The sequence below is a fragment of the Oryctolagus cuniculus genome, chromosome X (genome assembly GCF_964237555.1).
Source record: "Oryctolagus cuniculus chromosome X, mOryCun1.1, whole genome shotgun sequence".
NCBI lineage: Eukaryota > Metazoa > Chordata > Mammalia > Lagomorpha > Leporidae > Oryctolagus > Oryctolagus cuniculus.
In genome coordinates, this window is record NC_091453.1 from 68,018,009 (window position 1) to 68,037,641 (window position 19,633).

Below are 19,633 nucleotides of genomic sequence, written 5' to 3' on the forward strand. Positions count from 1 at the left end.
ATGGCCCAAGTGCTTGGGCCCCTATTGCCCACATGGGAGACCCGGATGAAGCTCCTGGCTCCTGGCTTTGGCCTAAGCCCTGGCAGTTGCGGCTACTTGAGGAGTGAGACAGCAGATGGAAAATCTCTCTCTCTCTGTGGCTGTGGTTGAAAAAGGAAAGAAAAACAAGCAAGCAAGCAAGCAAGAAAGAAGGGAGGAAGGGCAGAACTGTTATCTACTAAATACATGAAACCTATTCTCTTTAAATTAATAAACATAAATAAATAAATATGAGTTAAAAAGGGAAAGGAAAAGAGTCATAAAGCATGTGGATCAAAAATATGTACATTCATTAATTCATCCAAAGATAGTAATAGAAAATTTTTATGCAAAAATCAATAAGAGAGTGCCAGTACAGAATGCATTGTGATACCCCGAGATAGGAGCCAGCATTGTAGTTCAGTGGATTAAGACACTGCCAGAGATGCCAGCAACTCATAAGAGCATGAGTTCCAGTCTTAGCTGCTCCACTTCCAACCCAGCTCCCTGCTATTGCTTCTGGGAAAGCAATGGAAGATGGCCCCTGACACCCATGTAGGAGACCTATATGGAGTTCCAGGCTCCATCCTTCAGCCTGGTCCACTCTGGCCAATGTGGCCATCTGGGGAGTGAACCATTGGGGGATAGATATATTTTTTCCTCTGTCTGTTTCTCTGTCTCTCTGTGTCTCTCTCTCACTTTGTTTTGTTTTGTTTTGTTTTGTTTTTTTAAAAAAAAAGGATACACAGGACAGCTCTCTATTACTGAATATGTTCCATGCTATCTAGTTTCAAGCTTGAAACCCTCTCCACTAGAGATTAAGAGAAGTTGAAAACCATACAGCTTGGCCGGCGCCGCAGCTCACTAGGCTAATCCTCCGCCTAGCGGCGCCGGCACACCGGGTTCTAGTCCCGGTCGGGGCGCCGGATTCTGTCCCGGTTGCCCCTCTTCCAGGCCATTCCTCTGCTGTGGCCAGGGAGTGCAGTGGAGGATGGCCCAGGTGCTTGGGCCCTGCACCCCATGGGGGACCAGGAAAAGCACCTGGCTCCTGGCTCCTGCCATCGGATCAGCGCAGTGCGCCGGCCACAGCGCGCCGGCCGCGGCGGCCATTGGAGGGTGAACCAACGGCAAAGGAAGACCTTTCTCTCTGTCTCTCTCTCTCACTGTCCACTCTGCCTGTCAAAAAAAAAATAAATAAATAAATAAAAAAAAAAGAAAACCATACAGCTTAAGGGGTAGCAGTTAAATTAGTATTTGTTGGTGTTTCACAATGAATTGTGGATGGTATTACAAGCATATTGTTACTGATAATATTTATTGTTAATTGTTATCATTAATTAATTGAATAAATAGCACAAATATCCAATGAAATAACTGTTTTTTCTACACCAGAGTAAGTTCACTGATTCCCTTGTAGACATGTTACTCTTATTTGTATTTCTACATTTTCTTGAGTCACAGATCATGAGTGAAACATAAATGCATGAAAGCTAGTAAATATCTACCATGAATTTGATGGCAAAAAATTCCCTTCCAAATCCTCTAGTCTATTGATTTTCTTATTTTAAAAGATATTTATTTATTTATTTGAAAGGCAGAGTTACAAAGAGAGAGAGAGAAGGAGAGAAAGAGAGGTCTTCCATCTGCTGGTTCACTCCTCAATTGGCTACAACAGCAGGAGCTGCACCAGTCTGAAGCCAGGAGCTTCTTCTGGTCTCCCACGCAGGTACAGGGGCCCAAGGACTTGAGCCATTTTCTACTGCTATCCCAGGCCATAGCACAGAGCTGGATAGGAAGTAGAGCAGCTGGGACTTGAACAGGCGCTCCTATCAGATGCTGGCACTGCAAGTGGCGGGTTTATCAGCTACTTCACAGCGCCGGTTTCCAAGTCTATGGATTTTCAACTGGGAAGGTATATATTTAGGGAAGAGCACATCTGAGGAGCGAGGGTATTTCAGATTACCTGTAGGATTTTTTCAAACTGTGTCGCCTGCATTGTTATATACACTTTTGCTTATTGAGGCATAGCAAATTCTATTGAGAATAACCAATGTTTTCCCATTTAAACAAGAGGGTGAGGCCATATCCAAAATCATAAAAAAATTAATGTTAAAAACAGAATTCAAAATAGATTCCATTTTTTTTTATTTTGCAAGGCTAACCATTCACAAATCATTCTGAGAGAATAGCATATATCATATGTCAGATAACGATGAACTTGAATGCATTACATTAGATTCAGAAAGAATAGTGTGAAAGAGTGTCTCCTATAAGAGGATAAGCCAAGAAAAAGTAATAACAAGAGGTGGAGAGAAGAAAAGAGCAAAGAAAAATAAGATAAAGCTTTACATGTAGTGAAATTGTATAGAATTCCAGATACTCCTTGCAAACTCTCATACAAGAATCTTGGAACTTTTAAGGGCAAGTAATTCACTTCTTGCTTGAATGTGCTTCTTTTCAAAAAGGTTGCAGCAATCAGAGTTAATTTCTAATTTTTGCCCAAGGAGATTGTGACAGTTGTTGTACTAAGCACTTTTGTTTTTAACGAGTAAGAGTAAATAGTCTCATAAAAATGCATGCAAATGGTAGTGCCTATTTTACCGCTGCCCTGAGCTACAGAACTTTTTGCACCTTCCTTTGCAAATGTTTTATGGTTATGAATTCGTTATAATAAAATGCATGGTTGCTCTTGCCTGTCTATGGCTTGGACTCATCAAGCCCCCTTTGGGCACATAGGCTTGGGATATGGCAAGGTGAGATGTCTGCCTTGCATGTAGAGGAGAATCATCATGACACATCGATAACTGAGACAGAAACATTCCTGCAAACTGTATCAGTGTATCAAGTCTGCCAAATTGCCCAAAAATGCCTCTCCATGCAGTGAGTACTTAATAAGTATAATGTTTTATGGAAAGGTAAATACGCAGTCACTTTTTAAAGCAGTAAGCTAAGCATGACATTTTTGTTACCCCAAATAGTTTTTCACTTTGTTTCCTAGATTTAGGGAGGTCAACATTTTCCTGTTCTGGTTACGCAAGTTTTTTTTTTTTTTTTTTTTTTTGTTTTTTTGTTTTTTTGTTTTTTTTTTATCTAATGTGAGTAGGGTGATTGAATAGATGTTCCAGGGGCTATTTCAATCCACCAAACATAAATATAAATATATTTAATACCTCAGCTTTCTAGTTTTCTATTCTTCTTCCATTGCTTACGTCCCTCTTTTGCATCCCATATCTCATTTCCATACTGCATCTACCACATTATTGAATATTTGGCAGATGCTCAGTAAATATTTAGTGACTCAGAAAAGAAGGAAGAAAAATAGGGAAAGAAGGGCAAGCATTTCTCCCTTATCATCAGTTTATAAAATTATTTGCTGTTTATATACAGTTAGTAGGTATGAAATATTCACTATCATTCCTATCTCAGAGTTTGAAGAAAATTTCACCATACTTAATTAATATTTAAAAATTAATATTTAAAATTTTAAAAATTGAAGTTAATATTTTGTTTTATTAATAAGTTAATAAAAGTAAACTTCACTTAAATATTTATGCGACTTTATTTCAGTGACTTTATGTTTACATTGAAATGCAATTATAAAATTAAAATGCATCTAACAACCAACATTTGTCTGTTATTACATTTAAATTTTGAAACTTTCTTTTTGGAAATTAGTTTTAGGATTATAGAATATTGCAAAATGCAGCCGGCGCCGTGGCTCAATAGGCTAATCCTCCACCTTGCGGCGCCGGCACACCGGGTTCTAGTCCCGGTCAGGGCGCCAGATTCTGTCCCGGTTGCCCCTCTTCCAGGCCAGCTCTCTGCTATGGCCAGGGAGTGCAGTGGAGGATGGCCCAGGTGCTTGGGCCCTGCACCCCATGGGAGACCAGGAAAAGCACCTGGCTCCTGGCTCCTGCCATCGGATCAGCACGGTGCGCCGGCTGCAGCGGCGGCCATTGGAGGGTGAACCAACGGCAAAGGAAGACCTTTCTCTCTCTCTCTCTCTCTCTCTCTCACTGTCCACTCTGCCTGTCAAAAATTAAAAAAAAAAAAAAGAATATTGCAAAATGCTACAGAGAGATACTGTTTGTTTTTCACCTTGAACTGCAAATGTTAGCATTTTACTTGTTTGTATGAAGATCTGTATATATATATGCATGCATATACATATTTTTTCTTCTTCTGAACTATTTGAGAATCAATTGTAGTCCTGGTGCTCTTATAACTTTAAAAAGTTGGGGCCAGCACTGTGGTGCAGTGGGCTAAGCTGCCACCAGCAGCATAGCCATCCCATAAGGGCATTTCCAATCTGGTTCACTGCTGGTGCACCTGAGAATGCAGCAGAATATGGCTCAGGTCCTTGGTTTCCTGCCACTCACGTGGGATATTATTATGAAACTTCAGGATCCTGGCTTCAGCATGATCCAGCCCTTGCTGTTAACGGCCATTTAGGGAATGAACCAGGAGATAGAAAATCTCTGTCTGTCTCTCCGTCTTTTTTCTGTAGCTCAATCTGTCAACTAAATAAATAAAACTTAAGGAAAAAAAAACTTGTAAAAGTCAATATGCATTTATTGGTACAGGAGTGAAGGGAAGAGAAGGAGCATAAGAGTTGATTGATCTGCTAAGAAAGGGAAGTACTTGGTTTTTCTGTGCAGGCACATACATTGCAGGCTCAAAAAATGGCAGCCTTAGTATGATCGTCAGGGTAACTTCAACCCATACCATCGGTACTTCACCCAGTGGCAAGTAGCACATGTGTGTAGTTTTCTGTCCTTTGGTTTTGACTAGTATTAGATAGTTTCATTGTTTTTCTTTTTTTAAAATAATTTACTTATTTACTTGAAAGTCAGAATTACACAAAGAGAGGAGAGGCAGAGAAAGAGAGAGAGAGACAGAGAAGTCTTCCATCCACTGGTTCACTCCCTAATTGGCTGCAACGGCCAGAGCTGTGCTGATTCTAAGCCAGGAGCCAGGAGCTTCTTCTGTGTCTCCCACATGGGTGCAGGGGCCCAATGACTTGGGCCATCTTCCACTGCTTTCCCAGGCCATAACAGAGAGCTGGATCGGAAGTGGAGTGGCGGGCCAGGACCTGAACCGGGCGCCCACCTGGGATGCCAGCACTGCAGGTGGCAGCTTTACCTGCTGTGCCACAGCTGCAGCCCCACATTGTTTTTCAAATGTATGGGGTTTCAGCAAGGTTCTCTATTGTCCTACAAGGTAAGCTCAAAGTTTCAGTTAGTTTTTCCTTTCCAAACCCTGTAGTTCTTGTCCTTGTAGAGTATGGTTTCTGTAGTAATGGTTCCAAGCATGAATTATCAATGAATGCTAAAGGTATTTAATGAAAGTATGATTAGTTATATATATGAAAAAATTTTCTTACCATATTCTTGACAGCAAAAACTTCATTTCCCACACCAGCTGTATGTGGGCTTGGTGTAACTTACCAACCAATTTTCTGACCCCAGATGGGTGTCCTACGATTCAGTTTTGACCAAAACCATAGTCAGCACAGACTCCATAGGTTAAAGACTCAGTCCCACAATACTGCCACCATCTTCAGATAATGATTGCAAGTCCAGGTTGTTCCTTTTGCTTCTGACTGAGACTACCCAGGATCTGCCTGACTTTAGTCTTCCCATTGGCATAACAAATGAAACATCACTTCAGAGATTCTAAGAGTTTTAGGAGCTGTGTGCCAGAAAATAGGAATAGGAGCAGAGATCAATGTGTACTTCTTTTTATATTAAAAAATCACAATGAGAGATGGAATATTTACCTCTTATCAAGGTATCTTTCCATATGATATTCTTAATAAAAATAATATTGTTCAAAATGAGCTATTTCTACGTCTGTAATAGAAAAATGTTTCAGTACCTTCTGAGTCATCAACATAGAAGGTGAATAAAGTAAAAAATAGAACATGCAGGATTGCCAGGTTCTAAACAAAATGTTGATGATAGCAATGGACCATTTAACTTGACAGTTCTATATGAATGTATGGATTTAAGTCTGGAATTCTTGCTAAGGTTGTGAATTACAGGAAGACTTCAGAAGAAATATTGGCTGAAACAAAGTATTTAGGTATTGGACTCAAGCAGAAACAGCGGCTAATAATGAGGCATTATGCAACAGACCCACAATTTAATAGATTGGAAATATGCCTTCAAGTCCAAGTACAACTTGAAAGATAAGATTCTACTTAGTCTTATAGATAAGCATGACCAGTGTGGATTAGGAAACATTTTTGACAAAACATAAAAGGTGGACTCCCCTAACCCCTCCCTCCAAAAAACTGTAAGGTTTTTGGGAGCAAGATACTATTTATAAATTGTATGATAAGAAGAAAATACTTTTCTTCAGTGATAGGAACAAATTTCTGTAGATGAAGAATTTTACAAACTGTGAAGGCATGTCAGTGTGGATTTAATAGATGAGGAGAAAAATGAAGAATACACAAAGCGACAGGGTATTTCTTCCATGCAGGAAGCTGGACCAAAAAAAGTGTCTCCATTTTAGAGAACAAAAAAACCTGATTCATGGATTTATGGCTCATAACACTCATAACAAACAATTGACTTGTTTGCTGACAGATTACTCTGAAGTTACTCCTGGTATATATAGGACAATTTTGTTCTTGAATAAAAAGTAATAAATATTCAGTCAAGATATTTCTGGTCAGTGCTTGGGATAATATGACTCTCTTTCCTTTTGCTTCCTGAGACAGATAAGAAGTGCAGTTCACTTTACAGAACAAGTGCTAATTACCAAATTCAAACTCAAGCTCATTTAATCGGCTAAAGAGAAATGTGATATTCTCAGTAACCTTCTATTCTTTCTTGGAACAAAAGTGCTTAACATGGCCTACTGGTGGTTTTACTATTCATATTGACTTTTAAATGGCTCCTGGTACCATTTTTTCTTATTTGTTATTTTAGAACTTCTTGGCAGATAGTTTGGAATGAAATATTTGTCTCAGAAGAATATATTTTAATAAAACTATTGTCCAAGAAAATATACAATTGCAATGCCTACAAATTGGGACACTTTCCATAAAAATCATCATTCCATTCTCTATTTTCCTCCCTTACACCAAGATATTTCAAGTGATAACTTCAAATCACAGGTTTATAGGATTTGAATACTTGATTGTGGCTTTGTTAAATTGAGAGAATACATTGTTTGAGTTACCACAGAATAGGGTGCATAGGTTTCAGGGAGCTAGGCACAGAAGATTTCAAATGAAATTTAGTATGATAGAAACACCTCACACAGCAGTGGAGGAATAAATAGTGACGAGATTAGTGTGATATGAAGGGTAACAGTGAGTCCATCATAGCCCAACTCTGATTATTCCTATTCCTTGATGTCTGAAATGCTACCAAGACCATTTTATCATTTAGTGTGAGAGGATTCACATTTCAATGTTAATCACTTATTTCTTAATTCTTTGCAACATTAATGTCAATAAAGGTGATGCACACAAATATGGCTGAGAGAGAAGGGAAAAATAATGACTCTGAGCCCTGAATTGACACATGTTGAGGAAGTAGTTAATGGTGCTGAGGATAAAGGAGACAAATGGAAACAAGGGCTCAGCCATCAAATTTGATAGATGTACCATTTATCTCAATAAGTGCCCTATCTTTGCAGCCTTGGGGACACAGTTGCACAGTAGGTTTTTGGTTTTCAGGTATTCTGAGATCTATATTTAACCAAAATATTTGTAAGAAAGCTGCAAATAACTGAGATGGAGTAAGTTCATTTTATAACTCAAATAAAGAGGATGATATTTGCCCTATGAATAGAATAAAATGAATTGAATTAGCCTGGGTCACAACTCTGATGTTGCTTTTTAAAATCAATTGTTCATTTCTTAATACAGCTTGTTACTCCATGCGGGAAGCTCATGGAAACTAGATTTCTATTTTTGATGTGCTTATTAAATTCAATAAGCAGTCTAATGCAAACAATGGATATTTAATTACCATATTATCACTTGACTAAGTTTTAATTAAATGCTCATTTAAAGCACCTCAAATGTTATCATTCAAGTTAATGTAGATTTGCTTCTTTGTAAATCTACTTAAACTTTACACTCTTCCACTTGGCAATGAAATACAGATTTGTTAAGTCCCAGCATAGTAGTATATTTTGCAATAGTTTAGAAAGCATAACATGATCACTGATAATAGCAATGATAACAGCATCATTTTAAAATTTATAAGCAGATTAAATTCTTGTACAGGATACAGTTTATTATGTGTATAAGGAGCACAATCCAAAAAAAAAAAAAAAAAACTACCTTAAACTGTACTTCAGGTTTTGTCATATGATTATGAACCACATTGTTCTGCCTTCCTATAATCTATTCATTTAACAGGCTACAATGATGGCATTAATTCGTATTTTATTCATTCATTCATTTCTACCAATGTCTAATTGGTATGTATTAAGACAAGGGACCATGCTCAGTGTTTGTCAATATGCAGAAATAAGCAGGGGCCAGCACTGTGGCATAGTGGGTAAAGCCACTGTGGCGCCAGCATCCCATATAGGTTCTGGTTCATGTCCTGGCTGCTCCACTCCCTCCTGATCCAGCTCCCTGCTAACGGCCTGGGAAAGCAAAAGAAGATGGTCCAAGTGCTTGGGCCCTTGCACCCAGATGGAGACTTGGAAGAAACTCCTGGCTCCTGGCTCTGGATCCACCCAGCCCCGGTTGTTGCAACCATTTGGGGAATTGAACCAGCACATGGAAGATCTCAAGTCTCTCTCTGTCTCTCCCTTTCTCTCTCTGTAACTCTGCTTTTCAAATAAATAAATAAATCATAAAATAAAATATGAAATGAGTAGCAAATATTTCTGTGGGTTTTAAAAAGATTAGTTATTTATTTGCCAGATAGATTGAGAAAGAAAGAGAGAAAGGGGAGAGAGAGAGAGAGAAAGAGAGAGAGAGAGAGAGAGAGAGAGAGAGAGACCTTCCATCTACTAGTTCACTCTCCTGATGGCCACATTGGTCCAGAATGGGCTAGGCTGAAGTCAGGAGCCAGGAACACCATCCTGGTCTCCCATATGGGTGGCAAGGGCCTAAGTACTTGGAATATCCTCCACTGCTTTCCCAGGCACATTACCGGGGAGCTGGATTGGAAGTAGAGCAGTCACTACTCAAACTGGCACTCCTATATGTGATGCAAGCATCGCAAGCAGTGGCTTAACAACCCCTGTGTCACACAAGGGTCTCCAAGCAGGGCATATTTCCAAAATACTTACAAGAGTATAGTTTAGCAGAGGATGTGTGATGAGAATAAAAACAATGAAAAGTGATTCAAGAAAATAAAAATTAAAATTTTTAACAGAAAAAAAGCAGAATTTTTCCTCAAAACTTCATATTGAACCTTTGATTCTATTGAACAGAATGAAAGAATTCTTGAGATGCACCTGGAAAACTAGATATTGTAACAAACATTTTATGTTATTTTTTGTGTTTTGTTTTATGTGACATTATCTGAAATACCTATGCTTTGAGCCAATTCTTTGGCATAAACTCTTGTAACACTGACTTTTTTTTTCCTTGGGATATAGCATACTAAGCTAATGTACTAATCTAAGTCTTCTGTTTCCTTGTTAATTTTTTTTTCCTGATTGTTTTCTTTGTTATTGAAAGCTGGACATTGAAGTGTCCTAGTATTATTTCTCAATTATTTATTTCTCTCAGTCATCTGTTGATTTTATTGGAAATCCTTGTATGTAATAAGTTTCTCCTCTATCTGAATTTAAAGGTTCTTTGTCTTTGGCTGTTGATAGTTGTATTCTGATACATCTAGGTATGGAGTGTCTTTGAGTTCATTCTACTTGTGGATCATTAAACTTTTTGGATCTGTACATTTTTCATCAAATTTTGAAGTTTTCAATACTTTTTTTCCTTAGATATCCTTTCAGCATCTTTTTATCCTCTCCTTTTGGGATTTCTTGATGGTGTCCCAGAAACTGCTGTTGATTTTTTTTTTATATAAAGCTTTTATTTAATCAATATAAATTTCATAAGTACAAATTTTGGACTACAGCAGTTCTTCCCCCATACCCACCCTCCCACCTGCAAACCATCCCATCTCCTGCTCCCTCTTCCATCCCATTCATCATTAAATTTCAATTTTAATTATCTTTATACACAGAAGATCAACTCTACACTAAGCAAAGATTTCAACAGTTTGCACCCACACAGACACACAAAGTATAAAGCACTGTTTGAAGACCAGTTCCAGCATCAATTCTCATAGTACAACACACTAAGGACAGAGGTCCTACATGGGAGCAAGTGCACAGTAACTCCCGATGTTGATCTAACAATTGACACTCTTATTTATGAAGTCAGTGACCACACGAGGCTCCTGCCATGAGCCACCAAGGCCACAAAGTCCCCTGAGTCCACAAACTCCAACATTATCTAGACAAGGCTATAATCAAAGTGGAAGCTCTCTCCTCCCTTCAGAGAAAGACACCTTCCTCTTTGATGGCCCCTTCTTTCCACTGAGATCTCACTCGCAGGATCTTTCATTTAGGTAATTTTTTGCCACAGTGTCTTGGCTTTCCATGTCTGAAATGCTTTCATGGGCTTTTAGCCAGATCTGAATGCCTTAAGAGGTGATTCTGAGGCCAGAGTATTGTTCAGGGCTTTTGTCATTCTATGAGTCTGCTGTGTGCCCCACTTCCTATGTTGGATCATTCTCTCCTTTTAATTATATCAATTACTGGTAAAGTATTGGTGAAGTAGCAGGATATAAATTCAATACACAAAAATCAACAGCCTTTGCATACAAAGATAATGCCATGGCCAAGAAAGAACTTCTAAGATCAATCCCATTCACAATAGCCATAAAAAAATACCTTGGAATAAACTTAACCAAGGATGCCAAAGATCTCTATGATGAGAATTAAAAACTTTAAAGAAAGAAATAGAAGATACAAAAAAATAGAAAAACATTCCATGCTCATATCAAAATGTCCATTCTTCCAAAAGCAATTTACAGATTCAATGTGATACCAATCAAAATACCAAAGACATTGTTCTCAGATCTGGAAAAAATGATGCTGAAATTCATATGGAGGCACAGGAGATCTTGACTAGCTAAAGCAATCTTATACAACAAAAACAGAGCCAGAGACATCACAATACCAGATTTCAAGACATACTACAGGGCGGTTATAATCAAAATAGCTGTTGATTTATTGATTGCTTCACTTTTTTCTTTATGTTTGTCATACTGGATAACATCAATTGCTCTATTTCCAACTTTGTTGATTTTTATTTAAAAGAGTTCAAATATGCTGTTGATCCCCTTTAGGGAATTTTTCATTTACATTATGTCTTAAATTTCAGAAATTCCTCATTTTAAAATTTCTATCTCTTCAGTGATATAATGTATTTTGTAGTTTTTGGCATAGTTCCCTCTGGTTATTATATTTATAATAGCTTTTGGAAAAAATCTTTGCTTAGTAAATATAACATATGATCTACATTAAGGGCAGTTTATAGCAAATACTTTTTTCTGTTTCTTTCAATGTCTCCTAAATTATTTTGAAAGTAGAAGTTTAAAATTATATAATACAGCAAATTTCAAAATCAGATTTCCCCCACCCAGGGTTTGCTGTATTTGATGTTTTGCCAGGGTCATTTTTGTTACTTTTGTTTAGTGACTGAAGTCTGTGCTTGGTTAGTTTGATTGTCAACTTATGATTGGACAGAAATTTTCTTTTTTTAAAATACTTTAAAGTCTTTTAAGATCTATTTATTTAATTATTTGAAAGATGGACTTACAGAGAGAGTGGAAGAGACAGAGAGAGAAAGATATCTTTCTTCCACTGATTCACTCCACAAATGACTGAAGCATCTAAGGCTGGGCCAGGGGCCAGGAGCCAGGAACCAGGAGCTTTATCAAGATCTTTCACATGGGTGGCAGCATCCTAAATACTTGAGCCATTTTCTACTGCCTTCCCAGGAGCATTAGCATGGAGTTGTATTGAAGTGGAACAGTCAGAACTCAGACTGGTGCTCACACGGGATGCTGGTGTCCCAGGCATTGGCTTAAAACACAAAGCTCCAGCTCTGGCCCCTGGACAGAGATTTTCTTAATGCCATAGAACTTTAGGTATTTCACTCCTCACCGAGAGAACTTCTGTATGTTGGGCACACTTTCAATACTCAGGAAATAGATAACACAGATTTAGCCTTTACTTTCTGTTTGTGTAAAGACTCAAAGTCAATGAGGAGTGAGATATTGGGGCTTTCTCAGGTATTTCCTAGGCATGAACACAACCCCCCATGTATGCATGACTTCCTAAATTCCCATGACTGACACATCAGAGCTTTACAAAACTTCCTAAGTTTACTTCATTGCTTAGATCTTCCTTTTTAAGATTTCTGGCACATTTTTTTACCCCAATTGGTATTGCCGTCCCTGGTAATCACATTATTAAGCCATTGCCACGATTTATTTTTAGTAAGCATCCTGAGAATAGCACCCTCCTTACTGACTGAGCTCTTAGGAAAAATGATTACAAGCCCTGTGTATGGAATTTATCTAGGGATTTTTCAGATACATCAAATGGGGACAGCACTCTGAGGCTGGGACTTTTGGGGGAGTTCCAATTCTGTTCTATTCCTTTTCAGTGGTTATTAGATTGTTGGCTTTTATATTATCCATGCTTGGATACTACTGGTTTTCAAGACTACTATGGGGCTATTGGAAAAGACTGGAATAGGGAAAGTTAAAACATTATATAGTGTGCTATTGTCACTAATATTCAGTAGTTTTTCTTCAATAAAAGTTCTTTGAACTTTACCAAACTTTCATTTGATTTTCTAAGTTCTGAAATGGTTGATTTGACAATATATGCATTATCATTGCTCTTCTGGAAGATTCTATTTTCACAAGTCCTTACACTACCATTAAGGAGTTTCCATCTATGTAATTTACTAGATAAGATCTCACCACTGATTTAACTTCCATATAAAACAGTCACCAAAGCAGAATTTTGAAGCACGCTGTGCAACACCAGTGAGATAAAAGACATAAGCTAGACTATAGTACTGATTTTAAGGGCTGAAGTTCAAAAAACCAGTAGATAGGTATGATTGTATTAATCATGGGAAATATGAAGAGGGAACGGCATTTGAAAAACATATAGACTGGGGCCGGCGCCACGGCTCACTAGGCTAATCCTCCGCCTTGCAGCGCCGGCACACCCGGTTCTAGTCCCGGTCGGGGCGCCAGATTCTGTCCCGGTTGCCCCTCTTCCAAGCCAGCTCTCTGCTGTGGCCAGGGAGTGCAGTGGAGGATGGCCCAAGTGCTTGGGCCCTGCACCCCATGGGAGACCAGGATAAGTTCCTGGCTCCTGCCATCGAATCAGCGCAGTAGCCCGGCTGCAGCTCGCTGGCCGCGGCGGCCATTGGAGGGTGAATCAACAGCAAAGGAAGACCTTTCTCTCTGTTTCTCTCTCTCACTATCCACTCTGCCTGTAAAAAAAAAAAAAAAAAAAAAACATATACACTGACTGAAGGATGAGCAGGGGTATTGGTGACAGAAACAGAAATAAAAAGGGATAAATTAGGAAGAAATCTTAACAAGGGAAGGAGATACTGGAAATGAAGAGAGGTGAAATATGGCTGAAATTTAAATTATCAGAAAAAATGGCTACTTACAAACATGATTTTAGGATTGTTGGGCTCTAACCCTCACTCACTTGCCCTCTTCCCAAAGGAATCTCCTCCAAATATCAGATGCTACCTCACCATTTAAGTGACTTGACTATATAAGGCCTTCACAGTTCTCTTCAGAAACTGCTTTATTGGAATTCAGAGATATTTGCAATGAGCAGAGTAGTGCTTACGTAAATGATTACAAAAATAGCATAAATAATTTAACTTAAGACTTCAAGTAGCATTTTAGCAGGTTTATTTTATATCTACTTTACAATAAAAGGAATATGAGCAGGAATTGTGGCTAGCATGTCACATCCCATGCAGGCACTGGTTCAAGTCCCAGCTGCTCAACTTCTAATGTACCTCCCTGCTAATGCACCTGGGAAAGCAGCTGAAGATGGCCCAAATGCTTTGGACCCTACCACCAATGTAGGATACCCAGATGCAACTCTTGGCTTCAGCCTGACCCAGTACTGGCCATTGTGGCCACTTGGGGGAGTGAACCAGCAAATAGACCTCTCTCTCTCTGTCTCTCGCTCTTTCTCTGTGACTCCACCTCTCAAATAAATAAATAAATCTTTTTTTAAAGTATCTATCTATAGAGTGATGGAGCAGAGATTCAGATGCAAGTATCTGACTTTAAGCCAAGCCTCCCAATCACCGTACTCCTTAAAAATAATAATAAAAATGAGTGCAGTGGATGTAGTCATGAAAACAAAGGCAGAAGAAAACAGACGAATCAATTTTCAGCAGCCATGACCTTTGATTCTGTCTTGACCATGAAACAGAATTACTTGACGTACACCTGCTAAAAAGATGCAGACTCAACAAAGGACTATAAACAGCAACAACCAGATGTGGAATTGCAATGGCCGGCTCTGGCACTCAAGTTTTAGCTATAAATTATTCTTTTAAGTCCTTTTGATAAAGATAAAATTGGCACTGAAATACTTGCTTGGTGGTGCCATAAACTTCTAGTGAATCCCTTACCTGTCCATTATAGATTTTTAACATACTTAAAACTCCTACTGGTCAAAGGCCAATCATGGGTTTCATTGTAAACTTTATAAAATGTGTTCTTTTCTCTCAGATCTCCTCAAAGTTTATTTTTTTTTCAAAAACTCATAACGCAAGCACAGTTGGCTACACATTGGGAATAAATGTCATATCTAAAATGGCTTAATTGAAATAATTCCAGAGGCCACTAGCCAACATGCAGAAATTACATGTGGCACTGCCAGTGCTATTTTCTGCAAAAACAGAGGGGCCATTGCATCATGAAAGTGCAACAGGAATCATTTAAATAGGTAGCTTATCAATGGCTAATGTATTCAATAGGACACTTACGGGCAAGGATATTCATTAAGTGCCCTATATACATCAAATGTATGAGAAAGTTTATTTTCAAAGTCACATAGGAAAAACATATTTTTAACAGTTTTTGAATTATCTCTAGGAGGCTCTGACTTAGTTGTATAGAGTTCGATAAATGTATCTACCATTAAGCCAAGATAAGTTTTATATCAAAATTTATTTTAAGCAAAGCCAACTTATTAGATCTTTGCTCTGTTAAAGTGTTCCTCAAGTAGGTTTGAGACAATTTTGTTCACTCATTCTCAACGTTCATCCCAGGAAAAACACATAGGAGCTTTCATGATTGTATGCAGATTAGGAAAACACCCTTCGTTAGGCAGATGAGCAGACTCCATAAATGGTGGATGGAAGCTCTGTATCTTTCCTTCTGTCTTTTCATTTAATTCTCCAAAATTACATTTGGACTGAGAGAGTGTCAAGATTGGGCAAGTCACTTGGGTACATCTCTGTGTTATGTTCCTCCTATACATTGAATTTAAGCTGTTCCATGACTGAGAGTACCAGAGATAAGCACCTAAAAGCTCTTATGTGCTGCTCTGAGAATATATGTTTAATTTCCTGAAGAATGTGCTCCATTGTTGGAACACTTTGGGTTCTTTATAGTAACTATAAAACATTAGTTGGAGCTCCAGGTTGTCTTACTGAGGAGTCCTGTGGAATTTCCCAGGAAGTTTCATTTGAATATCAAGCTTGCTGAGTCTATGACTTCCTCAAACTAAGATTCATGATGCACTTCAATATATTCCACCACTTCACTGAGTGAATTCAGGGCTGCCGTCCAGTTACTGACTGTAAAGAAGACATAAGAGATTTTCCCTTGGAGATTTTTCTCAAGGCTCCTGTAAACGATAAGACATTGCAAAGCCAGCGCCACAGCTCACTAAGCTAATCTTCCGCCTGCAGCGCCGGTACCCTGGGTTCTAGTCCCGGTTGAGGCACCGGATTCTGTCCCAGTTGCTCCTCTTCCAGGCCAGCTCTCTGCTGTAGCCCGGGAAGGCAGTGGAGGATGGCCAAAGTCCTTGGGCCCTGCACCCGCATGGGAGACCAGGAGTAAGCACCTGGCTCCTGGCTTCGGATCAGCACAGCGCGCTGGCCGTGGCGGCCATTTGGGGAGTGAGCCAATGGAAGGAAGACCTTTCTCTCTGTCTCTCTCTCTCACTCTGCCTGGCCAAAAAAAAAAAAAAAAAAAAAAAGATAAGACACTGTAAAGAACAACAATTGTAACAATGAAATAAAAATCTGATACTGCACTAAGGCATACAAATGCTCAGCCAACTATGCATTGACTCTATCTAATATTTGTGTCACTATTTATGCTATCTAAATACAAAACAAGTATTTACAGAAGGCCTACAAAAACTTCACAAGCATCTTGCCTGAGTATCCATTGAGAATGGCAAATTTCCCTCAGTTCTTTGCCCTTTCTTCACTGTTCTGAAAAAGAACAGAAATTACATTTTCAAGTTCAAGAAGCAGTTCTGGTGATCGATGGAATAAAGAAAAAACTTCCTCAATTGCTCCCCATGCAACACATGCTCCCATAATTGGCACTGATTTTGCGAACCATATGTTTAGCACACGGGAAGAGCAGAGTGTGCAGATAGCCTGAGGTATATTTATCTAAAAGTCTAGGAGCAACAACTTTCATTTTGGGAAAAAACCGACTGAACACAATGGAAGGCTGGCCATGACAATAGTTCAGGCTTAGTCCCTATTTTCCGTTATTGCAGTGATATTTCACAGCAGAATTTTCTGCATCAGCTTCTTAAGGCAGGAAGCCCACAAATTCGTCCCTCAAGTTACAAAATGTTCCAATTAACCACATCAACATGATCAACACTTCCCTAGCTGTGTCCGATACATCGTCAGGGATTATGGAAAAGAAATGAGAGTCCCTTACTTCTCTGAGTGTTTCTTCCTGCATGCAGCTCTCCCAGATCTCTAGCATCTGTTTCTGCTGTGTTTTCAAACAGATCAGCATGTTAACTTCTGTGCTCCCAAAATGTTTTCTCAGGACGGCTTCTCCAGAATGTATACCAGCACTGCAGGAGTGCTAGAAAGTTATCAGGAATAAGGAGACCTTCAGAGATTTCATCATCCTCAAGTCCATACAAATGTATGTTTTGTTTTCCCATAAGAATAAAAAATTATAAAAGAAGATTTTAAATATCCTTTTTTGCTCCTTCTTTTCAAGAGTTAAAGGTTAAATGTCTTCATCTTACTCATCTTTTTTTTTTTTTTTTCTACACTGGGATTCTGGGCAGTGCTATTGCTTCTTTCTGTATGTCTTTGTTCCTGTTCAGCATTTTGTCAATTTTTTTTCCATTTCAGGGTCCTGATTTAATCTTAACTCAATTCTTTTATTTATTTATTTTTTCTGTGTCTACCATGGGGATCGTTCAAACCATTGGTAAGATCAAATGTTGGAATTACATTTTCTTGGAGAACTGTTCTATAAGGACTTCCCCAATGACTTCACAAGTATCTACTTCAATTTTAAGATATGAAATAACCCAATCATTATTTTTAAGATTTATTTATAAAATGGCAGAGTGACAGAGAGAGAGAGAGAGAAAGGAAAGAAGTCTAACATCCACTGGTTCACTCCTCAAATGCCCATAACAGGGTCTAGAGCAAGCCAAAGCCAGGAGCCAGAAACTCCAAAGTCTTTGACATATACAATAAAGTTCATTTAGTTGATTAGCTTATAATGTTTATTTAGATGAGTTTTTATCTTCTAAGCCAGTTCTACTATAATTCTCTACTCATTCTGGACATCTGGCTGGATCCTGTGGCAACAGAAGGGCCTGTTTAATGGTATGCTCTTCTCTGTGCAGTTAGGGACAGTGAAGAAATTTGGCCTTATCACCTGCTTGTGAGTCAGCCCAGTCCTCTCATCCCTGTCTCATTAGGGCTTTCTGATTGGGCTCAGGAGTTGAAAAGGTCAGCTGGTCAACTTAACAGGGTTGAAGCATAGGAGAGGGATCAAAGATATTCTCTTTGTTTTTCTTTAAAGATTTATTTTATTTGTTTGGAAAGCAGAATGACTGAGAGAGAGAGGAGGGAGAGAGAAACAGAGAGAGGAAGAGAGAGAGAGAGAGAGGAGAGTCAGTCTTTCTATCTGTTGGCTTACTCCCTAAATGGCCATAATGAACAGGGCTGGTCCAGGCTAAGACCAGGAGCCTGGACCTCCATCCGGGTCTCACACGTGGGTGGCAGGGGCCCAGGTACTCAGGCCATCTTCCACTGTTTCTCAGACACACAACCAGGGAGCTGTACTGGAAGTAGAGCAACCAGGACTCAAAGTGACACTTCAATATGAGATGCCAGAGCTGCAAGTAACGCCTTAACTGCACCATAACTATGGGCCCTAAACATATACTCTTGAAATTTATTATAATTGTACCACAATATGCCATTCCTTCATGCTGATCGCCACTGTTGTGTGTGCCGGTCTCCCTTCCAATCCTTTTACATTAATTATTTCATTTAATCCTCACAAAGGCAATATAAGAGAGGTAAATGTGTATGTTCTATATTAAGGGTAAAATGATAAACAGAAAAGTCAAGTAATTTGCAAGAAGTCACATAGTTAGGGGGATGATTTTTAATCCAGTTACACTAAATCCTGAGCCCAAACTCATAGCCACTACATTCTATTCACATTTGTCATTCTATAAACAGACTATGAACTTTTTGGCTTAAGAACTGTACAGAAATTGTTTTCTTTTCTTTGAATGTCCACCTCACAATATCCTTCTGTAGAGAAGTCAGATTATTTCTTCAAGGCCCTCTCAAACTGACAATTTACAAATATTTGAATGATGCTTGTTTCCTCTTTTGCTTTTATGATCATAGTATGTAACTTGCATATAACTTTTCTATGCCTCGGTGTCTTCTTATGTAAAATAAAGTTTAAAAGTAGTATAAGACTCATAGTTTGAGGATAAAATGAAAGAATGTATGTAATGTGCTTGATATATAATAAACTACTAGTAATTAATAATAAAAATATTGTATTTATTAAGATAGCTATGCATTAGAGACGATTACATTTATATACCTCGCTGCCTTGTAAATACTTGTTAGATAGAGATAGAGGTTTTCTCTATCAGTTCTAGTACAATTACTCATATGATGAACTGAATTATAAGTCTTAGCAGATTTGACTAGTTATGAAGGAGAGTAGAGATAAATTCCTATAGCAATCAAACTCCTAAAAAATAACTGTCATTTAAACAGAACAGTTACATATAACAATTTCTGTTCAAGGAAATAAGAAATATTTATATTTATCAATAATCACATTATTTTGTTGAAAATATTCTGTAAATAACAAAAAATTGGTTCAGCAAAAACATTTATTCAAATTTTTGCATTTCTGCAAGTAAAATATTTCCTTATTTCTTCAGAAAGTTCTTTTTGTCCCTCATAAGTGTTTCCTCTAGAGGCCATAACAACACTGATAAGCACATATTCAATAGCTGAGCCATAATCACATAAGCTATTTTGAAACTTCCTTTGAAAAATTGATTCTCAGGC

General features: G+C 38.4%; 2 pseudogenes; one reads left to right on the forward strand and one right to left on the reverse strand.

Moving 5' to 3' along the window:
- Positions 1-5,934: 5,934 nt before the first annotated feature.
- LOC100347184 (general transcription factor IIE subunit 2 pseudogene) lies at positions 5,935-6,576 on the forward strand (annotated as a pseudogene).
- Positions 6,577-15,060: 8,484 nt separating this feature from the next.
- LOC138847545 (52 kDa repressor of the inhibitor of the protein kinase-like) lies at positions 15,061-17,548 on the reverse strand (annotated as a pseudogene).
- Between the last annotated feature and the right edge of the window lie 2,085 nt (positions 17,549-19,633).